Genomic DNA, 6000 nt, shown 5'->3' on the forward strand with positions numbered 1-6000 from the left:
ACCGTTACATACAAGCGTGTGGTCCTCCATGGAGGACCTTCAAAACTATATCCGTGAACTGGGTGTAAGAGAGGCTATCTATGAAGATACATTTGATGGCCCTGATATGGTTAAATTTTCAGCAGGGATGAGAGATTTAATTTTACAGCAAGCTCCCTCCCATCTGTACGGCACCCTAGTTTCCATATTAAATCCCCTTGTTGCGTCAGAAGCCGTAGTCCAGCAGGCTGCCCAGTTAGTTGCCGACTTGGGAGAAACAGAACGCCTGCAGACTAGGCGCAATATTCGGTTTTTAGAGGAAGCAGAGGTCCTGCCGGTAAATAAAACCAAAACGCCGGCTACTCGAGCTCCTCCATCGGGACCCATAAGGGTATCCCGAAAACAAATGTGTAATGATTTAATTCAGGCTGGGGTCCAATTTGCTAAGATCAACCGCCAGCCCAACCACGTCCTTCTCCAGCTCTGGAGACAACTAAAGGACAATCAACAATTCCAGAGCTACCCTAGGAAATCAAGGGTAAGAGCTATAGAGAGGGTTCCATCAACAACATGGAACCTAGAAGATTATATTATTCCAAACAGGAAAAAGAAGCCACCTCAGGTGTCTCGGGCCACAATGCCTGAGCCGTCAGAAGCAAAAGAACTGGCCCTAGCACAATTCATGCACTGACAAGGGGTGTTAGTCCCCGTAGGGCCTCCAGATGGGACCGGAGGCCCTATGTAGAATTAAGGATTTATTGGTCCCGAAAAAATATTCAGAGAGTGATGGCACTGGTATACATGGGAGCAGAAACATCAATTATCTATGGAGATCTGAGGAAATTTGATGGGGACAGAGTGATGATTGGTAGTTTTGGGGGACAGACTATTCCTGTCACCCAAACATGGTTAAAATTGGGGGTTGGGCGTCTCCCTCCCCGGGAGTACAAGGTGTCTATTGCCCCAGTCCAAGAATACATCCTGGGCATAGACATTCTATGGGGTCTGGCTCTCCAAACAACTGTGGGAGAGTTCAGACTTCGACAAAGATGTATCAGTATCCAGGCGGTGCAGGCAATATTAAGAGGCCATGCGGAACATGAGCCTGTTTGCCTGCCGAAACCGCACCGGATTACTAATGTCAGACAGTATAGACTCCCAGGTGGGCAAGATGAAATATCGAGAACGGTGCAGGAATTAGAAGAAGTGGGCATTATAAGACCTACACACACCCCGTGTAACTCCCCCATATGGCCGGTGCGAAAGTCGGATGGCACATGGAGGATGACAGTAGATTACAGAGAATTAAATAAGGTCACGCCGCCTATTCATGCGGCCGTACCCAATATTGCCTCCCTAATGGACACATTGAGTAGGGAGATAAAAACCTATCATTGTGTCCTAGATCTAGCAAATGCATTCTTCAGTATCCCAATTGCTGAGGAATCGCAAGATCAGTTTACGTTTACGTGGGGAGGCAGGCAGTGGACCTTTCAGGTCCTGCCACAGGGGTACGTGCATTCACCAATGTATTGTCACTATCTAGTGGCGCGTGACCTGGCTGATTGGAGAAAACCTGATGATGTTAACCTATATCATTATGTTGATGATCTCCTGTTGACATCCGACTCACTGGAGGCAGTAGGACAGGCAGCAGATTCATTAACTGCCTATTTACAACACAGGGGATGGGCTATAAATCCCCAAAAGGTGCAAGGTCCAGGCCTGTCCGCAGAATTCCTGGGGGTGGTTTGGTCAGGAAAGACCAAAGTGCTACCCAGTGCTATTATAGATAAGGTTCAGGCATTCCCAGTCCCTACAACATCAAAGCAGCTGCAACAGTTTCTAGGTATATTGGGTTATTGGCGTTCCTTTATACCGCACCTAGCGCAGCTGCTGAGGCCACTATACAGACTCACAAAAAAGGGGCAGCTATGGGACTGGGGGAAAACAGAACAGGATGCTTTCCAACAAGCAAAACTGGCAGTTAAACAAGCTCAGGCATTGGGTATATTCGATCCTACCCTCCCAGCCGACTTGGACGTTCGTGTTACTCAAGATGGCTTTGGTTGGGGCCTGTGGCAACGCCAGAGTTCTGTTCGGACCCCCATTGGTTTCTGGTCTCAGGTTTGGCACGGAGCAGAAGAAAGATACAGTATGATTGAAAAACAGTTATTGGCTGCCTATTCGGCATTACAGGCAGTAGAGCCAATAACTCAAACAGCTGCAGTTATAGTCAAGACCACTCTGCCAATTCAGGAGTGGGTGAAGGATCTGACCCACCTTCCTAAGACAGGGGTGGCCCAAGCACAAACAGTGGCACGATGGGTCGCCTATCTCAGCCAAAGGAGCAGTCTGTCTTCATCCCCCTTGAAAGACGAACTCCAGAAGATCCTAGGCCCAGTTACGTATCACAGTGATGCACCAAAAGAAATACTGGTCGCTCCACCAGAGAAGAGTCCCGTTCAGGAGGGAAAACATCCTATCCCTGAAGATGCCTGGTACACAGATGGGTCCAGCAAGGGCAACCCGAGCAAGTGGAGAGCAATAGCATACCATCCTTCCACCGAGACAACCTGGTTCAATGAGGGGGATGGTCAGAGCAGCCAATGGGCAGAACTGCGAGCCGTGTGGATGGTTATAACCAAGGAACCCGGTGATGGTATCCTGAACATCTGCACAGATAGTTGGGCTGTGTACCGGGGGCTCACTCTTTGGATTGCACAGTGGGCCACCCAGGAATGGACTATCCACGCCCGACCGATCTGGGGCAAAGACATGTGGTTAGATATATGGAATACGGTCAAACACAGGACTGTACGTGTCTACCATGTTTCTGGTCATCAGCCCCTACAGTCACCGGGAAACGATGAAGCCGACACATTGGCCCGAGTTCGATGGATTGAGAATTCACCATCTGAGAACATCGCCCGCTGGTTACATCAGAAGCTACAGCATGCTGGACAAAAGACAATGTGGGCAGCTGCTAAAGCATGGGGACTGCCCATACAACTATCTGATATCGTCCAGGCATGCCAGGATTGCGACGCTTGCTCCAAGATGAGACCGAGATCGTTGCCCGAAACAACAGCCCATCTTGCTAGGGGACACAATCCTCTCCAGCGATGGCAGGTCGATTACATCGGGCCCCTTCCTCGTTCCGAAGGGGCAAGATACGCCCTGACCTGTGTCGACACTGCAAGTGGGCTACTGCAGGCCTATCCAGTACCGAAAGCAAACCAGGCATATACCATCAAGGCACTCACTAAACTGATGTCTGCCTATGGGACACCTCAAGTCATCGAGAGCGACCAAGGGACTCATTTTACTGGTGCAACGATACAGCGCTGGGCAGAAGAAAATAACATCGAATGGCGATTCCACCTGCCATATAATCCAACGGGGGCAGGCCTCATCGAACGTTATAACGGTATTCTTAAGGCTGCCCTGAAGACAGACCCCCAGTCCTTGCAGGGGTGGACAAAAAGACTGTATGAAACCCTGCGGGACCTGAATGAAAGACCTCGAGATGGCAGACCCAGTGCCCTGAGAATGTTGCAGACGACATGGGCCACCCCGCTTAGGATCCAAATTACGGGCACTAATCATCAGGTAGGACCCCAGATTGGTAATGAAAATAATCTTCTGCTCCCTGCCCCTGGAAATTTAGAGCCAGGTACCCATAAAATAAAATGGCCCTGGGAGGTGCAGGTAGGACCCAAGTGGTGTGGCCTACTTGCACCTTGGGGGAGACTATTGGAGGTGGGAGGCTCAGTAGTCCCTCCAGTAATAGGTACATGGCCTACTGATATTGTGGTCAACACTCCGATCTTTATTGCTAAAGGGACCCCCATCGTGTCCCTGTGGCAGATCAGGACACCTCCTCTGGTGCCTGATATTGTTATGCAGCCGCAGATATCCGGCCCAAAGGTGTGGTACAGGCGGCCAGTACGTGCTCCAGTACAAGCGGAAGTGTTGACCCAAGATAGAAATACGGCCTGTATCTTGCCCTGGAGAGCAGACCTTCCCCTCCTATTACCTGTAAAACATCTGTATTACTCCCCGTGAGTCTGTGAGCCTTCAGGACCACTTGAAGGAACAAAATGCCATCAAGCGTTCCAATGTTGCTGTCAGATCACGTACAACACCCGGTGATGGTCTGCATGGGACTGATGGAACATAGAATGGACTTGCACCTCAGGACCTCATGCCTCCAGGCACATCATCGAGCACTGGCCCATAGAAGAATATAGACATCCACTAATCATCACTTGTCTTGAACTGTACCAACATACGTCGCGATAAAATTGTATAAGCGTTGCAATATACCGGATCTCTGTATTAGGGAAAGCTTACCCTTTTGTTAACCTGATTATTGGTTCACGCCGTGAAGGGGTGGAGTGTATGGGAACTGCTGAGTCACGGCCTGAACCTCTGATTAATCACCTGAGGTGAGCCATGAGTCAGCCAGAGGAGCACAGGTGAAGGCAATTCACCTGTGCTGCTGGAAGGGGGGGAGACAGGCTCCACCCCTCCTGGACCTATTTAAGAGCTGGCTACCAGAGGGGAAGGATCTCTTCTGGAGATCCCCTCTTTTGGTATCTTCTAGTGAGCTCAACCCAAGGGTAAGCTCTTCCACTTATTCTCTTTTGTGATCCTTGTTTGCTTTGCCTTACTCTTTTGATTATATTGAGATTATAACATCTTGATATCTATTGATTATACACAATTATATTGTGATTATAACATCTTGGTTATACACTCCCACTCCAAGTTGTTCTTACAAGCCGCAGTGGGGGGGTGTGCGGGGATGTGTTCTCGTGCCGGCCCAACTCTAATATCCCAAACTCAATGTTTTCTTTAACCTTTTTGCCTTTTTTTTGTTTGTTTGTTTGTTTTTCCACAATTCCACTATTTTTACCCTCAACTGCAATTCCGGATACCATTAACAATTGCAATTCCTCATACCATTAAAAACTGCATTTCCACATAATTTCCATATACCGTTAACAACTGCATTTCTACATCCCGTTAAAAATGGTATTTCCACATAATTTCCACATACCATTAAAAGTTGCATTTCCGCATACCATTAAACACTGCAATTCCACATACCATTAAGACAGTTTCTCCCAGTGCCTTCAAAATCCACAAATCAATCAACACAATTCCTCAATTTCCACAAACATCCTGCACTTGGTCTCATGATTAGGATACTCAGTTATACAACTGGTTCCATTACTCCATTTATGTTCCTGGTTTCTTATTCAATATTCCCCCTGGTTCATCAACAATGTTTCTCCAGTGAGCCAAAATACAACCCAGGGGGTCTTCTTGTATCTCTTTAGACACCCCTTGTTCCATAACAGCCTCGTACATGACATAACATAACACAACACTTTCAGGACATAAACATTTAACAATCACAAAGACAGTGGCAATAATCAGTACAATTTATCCTCAGGATCCTTCTCTCTCTCTGCCTTCCTCCAGACCCCAACCTTCCCTCTGTGTTCGTTTCCCACACTTGCATAGCTGCCAACCTCCTTCTCCAGTAATCAACATATCAATGATAAACATCATTTCCATCCATGAGTACAAATTAGGCCCTAGAAATGATCTAATTGTTCTGCTACACTTATAGGATCCTCAGTTAAGGAATTCTTGAAACTCCTAACTTCTCTTCTAGTGAAAACAGCAGGCATTACCGCACCTTTTTTCCCTTTGACCTAAGACTGCCTTTAGAGGATAAAGTGAAGTATTAGTAAGGTTAGTATTAGAGAAAGGAAAACTCTCCAGGTCCCATTCGCATTACTCCAACTCCCTCAGTAATCGAGAGCGCATCCTCTCTCCAGGATCCTGCACAGATCAGCAGACGGCCACTCTCCTCCTCTGGAGAGGTCACCACCGCTTTAGAAATTGCACTGCTTTAGAATTTAAAAGGGGGGGATGTTATCTAAGGGATCCCATTTATGATCTTTCTGCTTCTCTTTCCTATTTCCTTTGAACTTGGACTCCTCG

Source organism: Lagopus muta, chromosome W (genome assembly GCF_023343835.1).
Source record: "Lagopus muta isolate bLagMut1 chromosome W, bLagMut1 primary, whole genome shotgun sequence".
In the NCBI taxonomy this organism is placed as follows: domain Eukaryota; kingdom Metazoa; phylum Chordata; class Aves; order Galliformes; family Phasianidae; genus Lagopus; species Lagopus muta.